The 16,747-nt window shown below is 37.3% G+C and overlaps 2 non-coding genes across 2 annotated transcripts; both read right to left on the bottom strand.

The window, feature by feature from the left end:
• Nucleotides 1-10,912: 10,912 nt before the first annotated feature.
• LOC148561697 (small nucleolar RNA R71) lies at nt 10,913-11,020 on the bottom strand. Its single transcript, XR_015887107.1, has one exon. It is a non-coding gene; the product is annotated as a small nucleolar RNA R71 (small nucleolar RNA).
• A 5,363-nt stretch (nt 11,021-16,383) lies between these two features.
• On the bottom strand, nt 16,384-16,491 carry LOC148561698 (small nucleolar RNA R71). The gene has a single exon (XR_015887646.1). It is a non-coding gene; the product is annotated as a small nucleolar RNA R71 (small nucleolar RNA).
• Between the last annotated feature and the right edge of the window lie 256 nt (nt 16,492-16,747).

Below are 16,747 nucleotides of genomic sequence, written 5' to 3' on the forward strand. Positions count from 1 at the left end.
TCTTTTTCTGTGGTTGTGTAATTCTTCTGTGCGTCATTTAGACCACGACTGGCATAGTAAATGACGTGCAGAAGCTTGTTATGCCTTTGTCCCAACACTGCACTAATGGCATGGTCACTGGCATCACACATTAATTCGAATGGTAATATCCAGTCAGGTGCAGAGATGACTGGTGTTGTGACCAGCTTGGCTTTCAGGGTCTCAAACACCTGTAGACACTCTGTGTCAAACACAAATGGTGTGTCAGCAGCTAGCAGGTTGCTTAGAGGTTTTGCAATTTTTAAAAAATCCTTTATGAACCTCCTATAGAATCTTGCATGCCCCAGAAAGCTTCTGATTGCCTTAACATTGGCAGGTGGTGGTAATTTCTCAATTACCTCTACCTTGGCTTAATCCACCTTTATTCCCTTGCTTGAAATTTTGTGCCCAAGGACAATTCCTTCAGTCACCATAAAGTGACATTTTTCCTAGTTTAAGACCAGTTAGTCTCTTGGCACCTTTTCAAGACAAGTGCTAGATGATCAAGACAGGAGCTGAATGAGTCTCCAAATACTGAAAAGTCATCCATGAAGACTTCCAGGAACTTCTCTACCATATCAGAGAAGATAGAGAGCATGCACCTCTGAAAGGTTGCAGGTGCATTGCACAGACCAAAAGGCATTCTTCTGTAAGTAAATACTCCAGATGGACATATGAATGCTGTTTTCTCTTGGTCTTGAGGATCCACTACAATTTGGTTGTAGCCTGAATAGTCATCCAAAAAGCAGTAGTATTCATGGCTTGCTAGTCTCTCTAGCATCTGGTCTATGAATGGTAAAGGAAAATGATCCTTTCTGGTGGCTGTATTGAGCCTTCTGTAGTCAATACACATACGCCACCCTATAACTGTTCTTGTGGGAACCAGTTCATTCTTTTCATTATGAACCACTGTCATGCCTCCCTTCTTGGGGATAACTTGGACAGGGCTCACCCAGGGGCTATCAGAAATAGGATAAATAATCCCAGCCTCTAGTAACTTAGTGACCTCTTTCTGCACCACTTCCTTCATGGCTGGATTTAGCCGTCTCTGTGGTTGAACCACTGGCTTAGCATCATCCTCCCATAGGATCTTGTGCATGCATCTTGCTGGGTTAATGCCCTTAAGATTACTTATGGACCACCCAAGAGCTGTCTTGTGTGTCCTTAGCACTTGAATTAGTGCTTTCTCTTCATGTGGATTTAAAGCAGAGCTTATGATCACTGGAAAAGTGTCACCCTCTCCCAGAAATGCATATTTCAGGGATGGTGGTAGTGGTTTGAGCTCTGGTTTAGGAGGTTTCTCCTCTTCCTGAGGGATTTTTAGAGGTTCTTTTATTTCCTCTGGTTCCTCCAAATCAGGCTGAACATCTGTAAAGATGTCCTCTAGCTCTGATTCAAGACTCTCAGTCATATTGATCTCTTCCACCAAAGAGTCTATAATATCAGTGCTCATGCAGTCATTTGATGTGTTTGGATGCTGCATAGCTTTGACAGCATTTAACTTGAACTCATCCTCATTGACTCTCAGGGTCACTTCCCCTTTTTGTACATCAATAAGAGTTCGTCCAGTTTCTAGGAAAGGTCTTCCTAGAATGAGAGTTGCACTCTTGTGCTCCTCCATTTCCAGCACTACAAAGTCAGTGGGAAAGGCGAATGGCCCAACCTTAACAATCATGTCCTCAATGATGCCTGATGGATATTTAATGGAGCCATCAGCAAGTTGAAGACATATCCGGGTTGGTTTGACTTCTTCAGTCAACCCAAGCTTTCTGATAGTGGATGCAGGTATTAGGTTGATACTTGCTCCAAGGTCACATAGAGCTGTCTTGGTGCAAGCACCCTCTAATGTGCATGGTATCATAAAGCTTCCTGGATTTTGAAGCTTTTCTGGTAAGCTTTTTAGAATGACTGCACTGCATTCTTCAGTGAGAAACACTCTTTCATGAACTTAGCATAAGAGGGTATTTGCTCAAGTGCCTCTGCAAACGGGATCTTTATTTCAAGAGTCCTGAGATAGTCTGCAAAGCGGGCAAATTGTTTATCCTGTTCCGCTTGGCGGAGCTTCTGAGGATAAGGCATCTTGGCTTTATATTCTTCAACCTTAGTTGCTGCAAGTTTATTCCCTACAGAAGTGGTTGGAGAAGCCTTCTTAGAGGGGTTACTATCAGCACTTGCAGGTGTCTGATTCCTCATAGGCATTTGAAGCCTTGGATGTCCAGCCTTAGCTGTGTCATCCTTTTTGGAGGGTAAAATTGATTCAGGAATTTGTCTGTTAATTGTCTCCATGTTTTTATGCTTGCCATGGGTTGGTTATTTAACCACTTTTTAGCTTGATCTTTCACAGCAAATGGAAACAATAATAATCTATAGACATCCTGATCTACTTCTTTATCACGTATTGTGTCATCAATTTGTAAGAACTGTGCTAGAAACTTAGTAGGTTCTTCCTGTGGAAGACCAGAATACTGGCAATTTTGCTGCACCATGATAATGAGCTGAGAATTTAGCTCAAAGCTGCTTGCTTTGATGGGAGGTATACAGATGCTACTCCCATATGCAGCTGTAATGGGGTTAGCATATGATCCCAGAGTCCTTCTGGACTGTTCGTTTCCACTTATGTCCATGATGGAGAAAAGGGAATTAATATGAATTGCAATTAAATTATATTTTTATTTTTTTATTTTATTTAATTAAAAGTGACCAAAAATAATAAAATAAAATAAAAGGAAAATAAAATAAAATTTTGAAAACTAAAAGAAAATAAAATTAAAGCAAATTGAAAACTAAACTAATTAATTAATTAAAAAGATTTTGAAAAAAAATGCTTAGTTAATTTCGAAATGTGAAAGAGGAAAGTAGTTAAGTGATTTTTTTGAAAAAGATTTTGAAATTAGCAATCAAAAAGATATGATTGAAAATTATTTTGAAAAAGATATGATTGCAATTTAAAAAAAATATATGATTGAAAATTGTTTTGAAAAAGATATGATTGAGAAGATATGATTGCTATTAAAAAAAGGATATGATTGAAAAGATATGATTGAAGAAATTAAAGAGATTTGATTTTTGAAAGAGATTTGAAAAGATCAATTTTTGAAATTAGAATATTGACTTGACTAAAAAAAAGATATGATTTTGAAAATCTTTGACTAAATTAATGCAAAATTTTGAAATTTATGAGTAAAATAAGGAAAGGATAATTTTTTTTATTTTTGAATTTTAATGCGGAAAGAGAAAAACAACAAAATGACACTAAACATAGAAATTTTAGATCAAAACACAGAAAACAAACAGGAAAACTTTGAATGTCAAGATGAACACCAAGAACACTTTGAAGATCAAGATGAACACCAAGAACAAATTTTCGAAAAATTTTTAAATAAATAAAAGCACAAGGGACACCAAACTTAAAATTTTTAGAAAATAAAACACAAATTTTCGAGTATTTAAAGGAAAACACAAAGAAGTCGCCAAACTTAGAATTTTTTAAAGATCAAGAAAGGACTAGAAACAAGCAAATTCGAAAAATTAAAAGGAAATAAAAGCATGCAATTGACACCAAACTTAAAATATGAAACTAAACTCAAATAAAAGACTCTAAACCAACAAAAATAAATTATTCCTAATCTAAGAAACAAGATAAACCGTCAGTTGTCCAAACTCGAACAATCCCCGGCAACGGCGCCAAAAACTTGGTGCACGAAATTACAATCACACTTTTGTAACTCCGCACAACTAACCAGCAAGTGCACTGGGTCGTCCAAGTAATACCTTACGTGAGTAAGGGTCGATCCCACGGAGATTGTCAGCTTGAAGCAAGCTATGGTTATCTTGTAACTCTTAGTCAGGATATCAGTAATTCTCAGATTTAATTGTAAAAAGTAAAAGAACATGAAATAAATACTTATTATGCAGTAATGAAGAACAGGTTGAGGCTTTGGAGATGCTTTGTCTTCTGAACCTCTGCTTTCCTACTGTCTTCTTCTTCATGCACGCAAGACTCCTTCCATGGCAAGCTTTATGTTGGGCATCACCGTTGTCAATGGCTACATCCCGTCCTCTTAGTGAAAATGTTCCAAATGCGCTGTCACTGCACGGCTAATCATCTGTCGGTTCTCGATCATGTCGGAATAGGATCCATTGATCCTTTTGCGTCTGTCACTACGCCCAACACTCGCGAGTTTGAAGCTCGTCACAGTCATCCTTTCCCAGATCCTACTCAGAATACCACAGACAAGGTTTAGACGTTCCGGATCTCAGGAATGACCGCCAATGATTCTAGCTTATACCACGAAGACTCTGATTTGAATCATGAGGCTAAGAGATATGCATTCAATCTAAGGTAGAACGGAGGTGGTTGTCATGCACGCTGATGAGCGGATAATTTATACGCTTTTTGACATTGTTTTTAGTATGTTTTTAGTAGGATCTAGTTACTTTTAGGGATGTTTTCATTAGTTTTTATGTTAAATTCACATTTCTAGACTTTACTATGAGTTTGTGTGTTTTTCTGTGATTTCAGAAATTTTCTAGCTGAAATTGAGGGACTTGAGCAAAAATCAGATTCAGAGGTTGAAGAAGGACTGCTGATGCTGTTGGATTCTGACCTCCCTGCACTCAAAGTGGATTTTCTAGAGCTACAGAACTCAAAATAGCGTGCTTCCAATTGTGTTGGAAAGTAGACATCCAGGGATTTCCAGCTATGTGTAATAGTCTATACTTTGCCCAAGTTTAGACGATGCAAACTGGCGTTCAACGCCAGCTTTCTGCCCAATTCTGGCGTCCAGCGCCAGAAAAGGATCCAAAACTAGAGTTGAACGCCCAAACTGGCACAAAAGCTGGCGTTCAACTCCAAGAAGGACCTCTACACGTGCAACACTCAAAGCTCAGCCCAAGCACACACCAAGTGGGCCCCGGAAGTGGATTTATGCATCAATTACTTACTTTTGTAAACCCTAGTAGCTAGTTTATTATAAATAGGACATTTCACTATTGTATCGGACATCCTGGATTGTATTTTGATCCTGTGATCTCGTTTTGGGGGCTGGCCATTTGGCCATGCCTGGACCTTTCACTTATGTATTTTTAACGGTAGAGTTTCTACACTCCATAGATTAAGGTGTGGAGCTCTGCTGTTCCTCAAAGATTAATGCAAAGTACTACTGTTTTCTATTCAACTCATCTTATTTCGCTTCTAAGATATTCATTCGCACTTCAACTTGAATGTGATGAACGTGACAATCATCATCATTCCCTATGAACGCGTGCCTGACAACCACTTCCATTCTACCTTCGACGGAATGAGTATCTCTTAGATCTCTTAATCGGAATCTTGGTGGTGTAAGCTAGAATGATGGCGGCATTCAAGAGAATCCGGAAGGTCTAAACCTTGTCTGTGGTATTCCGAGTAGGATTCAATGATTGAATGACTGTGACAAGCTCCAAACTCGCGATTGCTGGGCGTTAGTGACAGACGCAAAAGGATAGTAAATCCTATTCCAGTATGATCGAGAACTGACAGATGAATAGCCGTGCCATGACAGGGTGCGTTGACCATTTTCACTGAGAGGATAAGATGAAACCATTGACAAGGGTGATGCCTCCAGATGATTAGCCGTGCCGTGACAGGGCATTTGGATCATTTTTCCGAGAGAAGACCGAAAGTAGCCATTGACAATGGTGATGTATCACATAAAGCCAGCCATGGAAAGGAGTAAAACTGATTAGATGAAGACAGCAGGAAAGCAGAGGTTCAGAGGAACAAAAACATCTCTATTCGCTTATCTGAAATTCTCACCAATGATTTACATAAGTATTTCTATCCCTATTTTATTATAGTATTTTCAAAAACTCCATACCCATTTGATATCCGCCTGACTGAGATTTACAAGGTGACCATAGCTTGCTTCATACCAACAATCTCCGTGGGATTCGACCCTTACTCACGTAAGGTATTACTTGGACGACCCAGTGCACTTGCTGGTTAGTTGTGCGAAGTTGTGAACCATGGTATTGGCATCATGTTTTTGGCGCCATTACCAGGGAAAGAAAGAGCGATGAATTTTACATAATTAAAGTGTAATCACAACTTCTGCGCACCAAGTTTTTGGCGCCGTTGCTGGGGATTGTTCGAGTTTGGACAACTGACGGTTCATCCTGTTGCTCAGATTAGGTAATTTTCTTTTTGTTTTATTTTCAAAAATTTTTCAAAAATCTTTCAAAAATTTTTCTTTTGTTTTCGAAAAAAAGAAAATAATAAAAATAACGTTTTCAAAAATAAATTATTCTATGGCTTCAAAATTTTTAAGAATGAATTCTAGTGTTTCATGAAGCATGTGAAGCCTGGCTGGCTGTAAAGCCATGTCTAAATTCTTTTGGACTAAGGCTTCCACGCATAAGTATATGAAGTTGGATGAAATATCAGCTGTTGTATACATGAGAGGTATCTATGTTTGCTGAAGCTTGGCTGGCCATTGGCCATGTCTAGTGTTTTGGACCGGAGCTTTCATTGAAAGCTTGGCTGGCTAGTGAGCCATGTCTAATTCTTGGACTGAAGCTTTAGACTAAAAATGCAAGATTCCGGGAATTCATATTAAAAAATTTTGGAATCCTTATTTTCCTTTTTCAATTAATTTTTGAAAAAATCGAAAAAAATTAGAAAATCATGAAAATCAAAAATATTTTTCTGTTTCTTGTTTGAGTCATGTTATAAGTTTGGTGTCAATTGCATGTGCATCTTGCATTTTTTTTTTTTCGAAAAATTCATGCATTCATAGTGTTCTTCATGATCTTCAAGTTGTTCTTGATAAGTCTTGATCTTTGCATTCACATGTTCTGTGTCTTTTCTTGTTTTTCATATGCATTCTTGAATTCTTAGTGTCTACGCATTAAAGAATTCTAAGTTTGGTGTCTTGCATGTTTTCTTTCCATTAAAAATTTTTCAAAAATATGTTCTTGGTGTTCATCATGATCTTCATATTGTTGTCGGTGTTCATCTTGACATTCATAGCTGATGAGCGGATAATTTATACGCTTTTTGACATTGTTTTTAGTAGGATCTAGTTACTTTTAGGGATGTTTTCCTTAGTTTTTATGTTAAATTCACATTTCTGGACTTTATTATGAGTTTGTATGTTTTTCTATGATTTCAGGTATTTTCTGGCTGAAATTGAGGGACTTGAGCAAAAATCAGATTCAGAGGTTGAAGAAGGACTGCTGATGCTGTTGGATTCTGACCTCCCTGCACTCAAAGTGGATTTTCTGGAGCTACACAACTCGAAATGGCGCACTTCCAATTGCGTTGGAAAGTAGACATCCAGGGCTTTCCAGCAATATTTAATAGTCTATACTTTGACCAAGTTTAGACGACGCAAACTGGCGTTCAATGCCAGCTCTCTGCCCAATTCTAGAGTTCAGCGCCAGAAAGGGATAAAAAACCAGAGTTGAACGCCAGAAATGGATCAAAACCTGGCGTTCAACTCCACAAATGGCCTCTGCACGTGGAAAGTTAAAGCTCAGCCAAAGCACACACCAAGTGGGCCCCGGAAGTGGATTTATGCATCAATTACTTACTTCTGTAAACCCTAGTAGCTAGTTTACTATAAATAGGACCTTTTACTATTGTATTAGACATCCTGGATCGTACTTTGATCCTGTGATCATGTTTTAGGGGCTGGCCATCTCGGCCATGCCTGAACCTTTCACTTATGTATTTTTAACGGTAGAGTTTCTACACTCCATAGATTAAGGTGTGGAGCTCTGCTGTTCTTCAAAGATTAATGCAAAGTATTACTGTTTTCTATTCAATTCATCTTATTTCGCTTCTAAGATATTCATTCGCTCTTCAACCTGAATGTGATGAACGTGACAATCATCATCATTCCCTATGAACGCGTGCCTGACAACCACTTCCGTTCTACCTTCGACTGAATGAGTATCTCTTAGATCTCTTAACCAGAATCTTCGTGGTATAAGCTAGATTGATGGCGGCATTCAAGAGAATCCAGAAAGTCTAAACCTTGTCTGTGGTATTCTGAGTAGGATTCAATGATTGAATGACTGTGATGAGCTTCAAACTCGCGATTGCCGGGCGTAGTGACAGAACGCAAAAGGATAGTAAATCCTATTCCAGCATGATCGAGAACCGACAGATGAATAGCCATGCCGTGACAGGGTGCGTTGACCATTTTCACTGAGAGGATAGGATGTAAACCATTGACAAGGGTGATGCCTCCAGACGATTAGCCGTGCCATGATAGGGCATTTGGATCATTTTCCCGAGAGAAGACCGAAAGTAGCCATTGACAATGGTGATGCATTACATAAAGCCAGCCATGGAAAGGTGTAAGACTGATTGGATGAAGATAGCAGGAAAGCAGAGGTTCAGAGGAACGAAAGCATCTCTATTCGCTTATCTGAAATTCTCACCAATGATTTACATAAGTATTTCTATCCCTATTTTATTAATTACTTTCGAAAACTCCATTATTATTTTATATCCGCCCGACTGAGATTTACAAGGTGACCATAGCTTGCTTCATACCAACAATCTCCGTGGGATTCGACCCTTACTCACGTAAGGTATTACTTGGACGACCCAGTGCACTTGCTGGTTAGTTGTGCGAAGTTGTGAACCATGGTATTGGCATCATGTTTTTGGCGCCATTACCAGGGAAAGAAAGAGCGATGAATTTTACATAACAAAGTGTAATCACAATTTCTGCGCACCAAGTTTTTGGCGCCGTTGCCGGGGATTGTTTGAGTTTGGACAACTAACGGTTCATCCTGTTGCTCAGATTAGGTAATTTTCTTCTTGTTTTGTTTTCAAAAATTTTTCAAAAAATTTTCAAAAATCTTTCAAAAATTTTTCTTTTTTTTTCGAAAAAAAAAATAATAATAATAATAAAAATAATGTTTTCAAAAATAAATTATTCTATGGCTTCAAAACTTTCAAGAATGAATTCTAGAGTTTCATGGTAACATGTTGAATCCTATCTGGCTGAAAAGCCATACCCAAACTCCTTTGGGATTGGTCTTCAACTAATCACCTCAATGGATGTAAATCCATTCTAAAGCTTGAATGGCTATTAAGCCATGTCTGACCCTTTGATTGAAGCTTTAGACTAAAGAGTACAAGATTCCTGGAATTCATATTAAAGATTTTGAAATCCTTATTTTTGTTTTTCATAATAAATTTCGAAAAAAAATACAAAAAAATTATAAAATCATAAAAATAAAAAATATCTTGTGTTTCTTGTTTGAGTCTTGAGTCATGTTATAAGTTTGGTGTCAATTGCATACTCATATTGCATTTTTTCGAAAACTCTCATGCATTCATAGTGTTCTTCATGATCTTCAAGTTGTTCTTGGTAAGTCTTCTTGTTTGATCTTTGCATTTGCATGTTTTGTGTCTTTTCTTGTTTTTCATATGCATTATTGAATTCTTAGTGTCTAAGCATTAAAGAATTCTAAGTTTGGTGTCTTGCATGTTTTCTTTGCATTAAAAATTTTTCAAAAATATGTTCTTGATGTTCATCATGATCTTCATAGTGTTCTTGGTGTTCATCTTGATATTCATAGCATTCTTCCATGCATCACATGTTTTGATCTAAAATTCTCATGCATTGCATAATTTTCATGTTTTTCTCTCTCATCATAAAAATTCAAAAATAAAAAAAATATCTTTCCCTCTTTTCTCTCATAATTTCGAAAATTAGATTTGACTTTTTCAAAACTTTTTAAAAATCCAGTTGTTTTTATGAGTCAAATCAAATTTTCAATTTAAAAATCTCATCTTTTTCAAAAATCTTTTTCAAAAATCAAATCCTTTTTAAAATTAATTTCAATCATATCTTTTCAAAAATATCTTCTTATCTCATCTTTTTTTTCAAAAAAATTTGATTTCAAAATATCTTTTCTAACTTCCTAACTTCTTATCTTTTCAAAATTTGTTTCAACTAACTAACTAACTTTTTGTTTGTTTCTTATCTTTTTCAAAACTACCTAACTAACTCTCTCTCTCTAATTTTCGAAAATATCTCCCCCCTTTTCAAAATTTCTTTTTAATTAACTAATTATTTTATATTCTTATTTTAATTTTCGAAAATTACTAACATTTTTCAAAAACCATTTTCAAAAATCACTAACTCTTTTTCAAAAATAATTTTTGAAAATTCACCTTCTTCCTCATCTCCTCTTATTTATTTATTCATCTACTAACACTTCATCTCACACAAATTCGAACCCCCTCTTCTATCTGTCTTCGAATTTTTTCTTCTTCCCTTTTTCTACTAACAATAAGGAACCTCTTTACTGTGACATAGAGGATTCCTCTTCTTTTCTTGTTTTCTTCTCTTTCTTATGAGCAGGAACAAGGAAAAAGGCATTCTTGTTGAAGCTGGTCCAGAACCTGAAAGGACTCTGAAGAGGAAACTAAGAGAAGCTAAATTACAACAACCCAGAGACAACTTGATTGAAAATTTCGAACAAGTAAAGGAGATGGCAGCCGAACCCAACAACAATGCAAGGAGAATGCTTGGTGACTTTACTGCACCAAATTCCAATTTACATGGAAGAAGCATCTCCATTCCTACCATTGGAGCAACAAATTTTGAGCTGAAACCTCAGCTAGTTTCTCTGATGCAGCAGAACTGCAAGTTTCATGGACTTCCATCTGAAGATCCTTTTCAGTTCTTAACTGAATTCTTGCAGATCTGTGATACTGTTAAGACTAATGGAGTAGATCCTGAAGTCTACAAGCTCATGATTTTTCCCTTTTGCTGTAAGAGACAGAGCTAGAATATGGTTGGACTCTCAACCTAAAGACAGCCTGAACTCTTGGGATAAGCTGGTCACGGCTTTCTTAGCCAAGTTCTTTCCTCCTCAAAAGCTGAGCAAGCTTAGAGTGGATGTTCAAACCTTCAAACAAAAAGATGGTGAATCCCTCTATGAAGCTTGGGAAAGATACAAACAGTTGACCAAAAAGTGTCCTTCTGACATGCTTTCAGAATGGACCATCCTGGATATATTCTATGATGGTTTATCTGAGTTATCAAAGATGTCATTGGATACTTCTGCAGGTGGATCCATTTACCTAAAGAAAACGCCTACAGAAGCTCAAGAACTCATAGACATGGTTGCTAATAACCAGTTCATGTACACTTCTGAGAGGAATCCTGTGAGTAATGGGACGCCTATGAAGAAGGGAGTTCTTGAAGTTGATACTCTGAATGCCATATTGGCTCAGAACAAAATATTGACTCAGCAATTCAATATGATTTCTCAGAGTCTGAATGGAATGCAAGCTACATCCAACAGTACTCAAGAGGCTTCTTATGAAGAAGAAGCTTATGATCCTGAAAACCCTGCAATAGCAGAGGTGAATTACTTAGGTGAACCTTATGGAAACACCTATAATCCATCATGGAGAAATCATCCAAATCTCTTATGGAAGGATCAAAGGCCTCAACAAGGCTTTAATAATGGTGGAAGAAACAGGTTTAGCAATAGCAAGCCTTTTCCATCATCCACTCAGCAACAGACAGAGAATTCTGAACAAAATACCTCTAATTTGGCAAACTTAGTCTCTGATCTGTCCAAAGCCACTGTAAGTTTCATGAATGAAACAAGGTCTTCCATTATAAATTTGGAAGCACAAGTGGGCCAGCTAAGTAAGAGGATCACTGAAATCCCTCCTAGTACTCTCCCAAACAATACAGAAGAGAATCCAAAAGGAGAGTGCAAGGCCATTGACATAATCAAAATGGCCGAACCCAATGAGGGAGAGGAGGACGTGAATCCCAAGGAGGAAGACCTCCTGGGACGTCCAGTGATCAATAAGGAGCTTTCCTCTGAGGAACCAAAGGACTCTGAGGCTCATCTAGAGACCATAGAGACTCCATTGAACCTCCTTATGCCCTTTATGAGCTCTTATGAGTATTCCTCTTCTGAAGAGAATGAGGATGTTACTAAAGAGCAAACTGACAAGTTTCTTGGTGCAATCATGAAGCTGAATGCCAAATTATTTGGTATTGAGACTTGGGAAGATGAACCTCCCTTGTTCACCAATGAACTAAGTGATATGGATCAACTGACATTACCTCAGAAGAAACAGGATCCTGGAAAGTTCATAATACCTTGTACCATAGGCACCATGATCTTTAAGGCTCTGTGTGACCTTGGTTCAGGAATAAACCTCATGTCACTCTCTGTAATAAAGAAACTGGGAATCTATGGGGTGCAAGCTGCTAAATCTCATTAGAGATGGCAGACAATTCAAGAAAACAGGCTTATGGACAAGTAGAGGACGTGTTAGTAAAGGTTGAAGGCCTTTACATCCCTGCTGATTTCATAGTCCTGGATATTGGAAAGGAAGAGGATGAATCCATCATCATAGGAAGACCTTTCCTATCCACAGCAAGAGCTGTGATTAATGTGGACAGAGGAGAATTGATCCTTCAACTAAATGAGGACAACCTTGTGTTTACAACTCAAGGATCTCTCTCTGCATCCATGGAGAGGAAGCACAAAAAGCTTCTCTCAAAGCAGAGTCAAACAAAGCCCCCACAGTTAAACTCTAAGTTTGGTGTTGGGAGGCCATAACCAAACTCTAAGTTTGGTGTCAAACCCCCATATCCAAACTCTAAGTTTGGTGTTGGGAGGTTTCAACAAAGCTCTGCACATCTGTGAGGCTCCATGAGAGCCCACTGTCAAGCTATTGACATTAAAGAAGCGCTTGTTGGGAGGCAACCCAATTTTTATTTATCTAACCATATTTTTCTTAGTTATATGTCTTTATAGGTTCATGATCATGTGGAGTCACAAAATAAATATAAAAATTGAAAACGAAATCAAAAACAGCAGAAAAAAATCACACCCTGGAGGTGAGATGCCAAAACTATTCAAGAGGCAAAAAGCTATAAGTCCCGCTCATCTGATTGAAGCTATGTTTCATTGATAGTTTGGAATTTATAGTATATTCTCTTCTTTTTATTCTATTTGATTTTCAGTTGCTTGGGGACAAGCAACAATTTAAGTTTGGTGTTGTGATGAGCGGATAATTTATACGCTTTTTGACATTGTTTTTAGTATGTTTTTAGTAGGATCTAGTTACTTTTAGGGATGTTTTCCATAGTTTTTGTGTTAAATTCACATTTCTGGACTTTACTATGAGTTTGTGTGTTTTTTTGTGATTTCAGGTATTTTCTGGCTGAAATTGAGGGACTTGAGCAAAAATCAGATTCAGAGGTTGAAGAAGGACTGCTGATGCTGTTGGATTCTGACCTCCCTGCACTCAAAACGGATTTTCTGGAGCTACAGAACTCCAAATGGCGCGCTTCCAATTGCGTTGGAAAGTAGACATCCAGGGCTTTCTCGAAAGGTATAATAGTCCATACTTTGCCCAAGTTTAGACGACAAAAACGGGCATTCAACGCCAGCTCTCTGCCCAATTCTGGAGTTCAGCGCCAGAAAGGGATCAAAAACCAGAGTTGAACGCCAGAAATGGATCAAAACCTGGTGTTCAACTCCACAAATGGCCTCTGCACGTGGAAAGTTAAAGCTCAGCCCAAGCACACACCAAGTGGGCCCTGGAAGTGGATTTATGCATCAATTACTTACTTCTGTAAACCCTAGTAGCTAGTTTACTATAAATAGGACCTTTTACTATTGTATTAGACATCCTGGATCGTATTTTGATCCTGTGATCATGTTTTAGGGGCTGGCCATCTCGGCCATGCCTGGACCTTTCACTTATGTATTTTTAACGGTAGAGTTTCTACACTCCATAGATTAAGGTGTGGAGCTCTGCTGTTCTTCAAAGATTAATGCAAAGTACTACTGTTTTCTATTCAATTCATCTTATTTCGCTTCTAAGATATTCATTCGCTCTTCAACCTGAATGTGATGAACGTGACAATCATCATCATTCCCTATGAATGCGTGCCTGACAACCACTTCCGTTCTACCTTCGACTGAATGAGTATCTCTTAGATCTCTTAACCAGAATCTTCGTGGTATAAGCTAGATTGATGGCGGCATTCAAGAGAATCCGGAAAGTCTAAACCTTGTCTGTGGTATTCCGAGTAGGATTCAATGATTGAATGACTGTGACGAGCTTCAAAATCGCGATTGCCGGGCGTAGTGACAGAACGCAAAAGGATAGTAAATCCTATTCCAGCATGATCGAGAACCGACAGATGAATAGCCGTGCCGTGACAGGGTGCGTTGACCATTTTCACTGAGAGGATAGGATGTAAACCATTGACAAGGGTGATGCCTCCAGACGATTAGCCGTGCCGTGACAGGGCATTTGGATCATTTTCCCGAGAGAAGACCGAAAGTAGCCATTGACAATGGTGGTGCATTACATAAAGCCAGCCATGGAAAGGAGTAAGACTGATTGGATGAAGATAGCAGGAAAGCAGAGGTTCAGAGGAACGAAAGCATCTCTATTCGCTTATCTGAAATTCTCACCAATGATTTACATAAGTATTTCTATCCCTATTTTATTAATTACTTTCGAAAACTCCATTATTATTTTATATCCGCCTGACTGAGATTTACAAGGTGACCATAGCTTGCTTCATACCAACAATCTCCGTGGGATTCGACCCTTACTCACGTAAGGTATTACTTGGACGACCCAGTGCACTTGCTGGTTAGTTGTGCGAAGTTGTGAACCATGGTATTGGCATCATGTTTTTGGCACCATTACCAGGGAAAGAAAGAGCGATGAATTTTACATAATCAAAGTGTAATCACAATTTCTGCGCACCAATAGCATTCTTGCATGCATCACATGTTTTGATCTAAAATTCTCATGCATTGCATCATTTTTCTTGTTTTTCCCTCTCTTCATTAAAAAATTCAAAAATAAAAAAAATAGCTTTCCCTTTTTCTCTCTCATAAATTCAAAAATTAGATTTGACTTTTTCAAAAAATTTTAAAAATCTAGTTGTTTTTATGAGTCAAATCAAATTTTCAATTTAAAAATCTCATCTTTTTCAAAATCTTTTTCAAAAATCAAATCTTTTTCAAATTTCTTAGTTATTTTCGAAAATTCTAAAAATATTTTTCAAAAAATTTTTTTTCTTAATTTTATATCAAATTTTCAAAAATAACAATAACAATTAATGTTTTGATTCAAAAATTTCAAGTTTGTTACTTGCTTGTTAAGAAAGATTCAAACTTTAAGTTCTAGAATCATATCTTATGATTTCTTGTGAATCAAGTCATTAATTGTGATTTTTTAAAATCAAATCTTTTTCAAAACTAATTTCAATTATATCTTTTCAAAAAAATCTTCTTATCTTATCTTTTTCAAAAATTTGATTTTTAAAATATCTTTTCTAACTTCTTATCTTTTCAAAATTTGTTTCAACTAACTAACTAACTTTTTGTTTATTTCTTACCTTTTTCAAAACTACCTAACTAACTCTCTCTCTCTCTCTAATTTTCGAAAATATCTCCCTCTTTTTCAAAATTTCTTTTTAATTAAACTAATTATTTTATTTTCTTATTTGAATTTTCGAAAAAAAAAAAACTATTAACCCTTTTCAAAATTAATTTTCGAAAATTACTAACCTTTTTCAAAAACTGTTTTCAAAAATCACTAACTCTTTTTCAAAAATAATTTTCGAAAATTCTCCTTCTCTCTCATCTCCTTCTATTTATTTATTCATCTACTAACACTTCATCTCACCCAAATTCGAACCCCCTCTTCCATCTGTGTTCAAATTTCTTCTTCTTCTTTTTCTCTACTCACACTGGGACCTCTATACTGTGGTAAAAAGGACCCCTATTATTATTATTTTTCTGTTCTCTCTTTTTCATATGAGCAGGAGCAAGGATAAAAACATTCTTGTTGAAGCAGATCCAGAACCTGAAAGGACTCTAAAGAGGAAATTAAGAGAAGCTAAATTACAACAATCCAGAGATAACCTTTCAGAAATTTTTGAACAGGAAGAGGAGATGGCAGTCGAAAATAATAATAATGCAAGGAGGATGCTTGGTGACTTTACTGCACCTAATTCCAATTTACATGGAAGAAGCATCTCCATTCCTGCAATTGGAGCAAACAACTTTGAGCTGAAACCTCAATTAGTTTCTCTGATGCAGCAGAACTGCAAGTTTCATGGACTTCCATCTGAAGATCCTTTTCAATTCTTAACTGAATTCTTGCAGATCTGTGATACTGTTAAGACTAATGGAGTAGATCCTGAAGTCTACAGGCTCATGCTTTTCCCTTTTGCTGTAAGAGACAGAGCTAGAGTGTGGTTGGACTCTAAACCCAAAGACAGCCTGAACTCTTGCGATAAGCTGGTCACGACTTTCTTAGCCAAGTTCTTTCCTCCTCAAAAGCTGAGCAAGCTTAGAGTGGATGTTCAAACCTTCAAACAAAAAGATGGTGAATCCCTCTATGAAGCTTGGGAAAGATACAAACAGTTGACCAAAAAGTGTCCCTCTGACATGCTTTCAGAATGGACCATCCTGGATATATTCTATGATGGTTTATCTGAGCTATCAAAGATGTCATTGGACACCTCTGCAGGTGGATCCATTCACCTAAAGAAAATGCCTGCAGAAGCTCAAGAGCTCATTGACATGGTTGCTAATAACCAGTTCATGTACACTTCTGAAAGGAATCCTGTAAGTAATGGGACGCCTATGAAGAAGGGAGTTCTTGAAGTTGATACTCTGAATGCCATCTTGGCTCAGAACAAAATATTGA

Source organism: Arachis ipaensis, chromosome B6 (assembly GCF_059453495.1).
Source record: "Arachis ipaensis isolate K30076 ecotype BB chromosome B6, ASM5945349v1, whole genome shotgun sequence".
Lineage (NCBI taxonomy): Eukaryota > Viridiplantae > Streptophyta > Magnoliopsida > Fabales > Fabaceae > Arachis > Arachis ipaensis.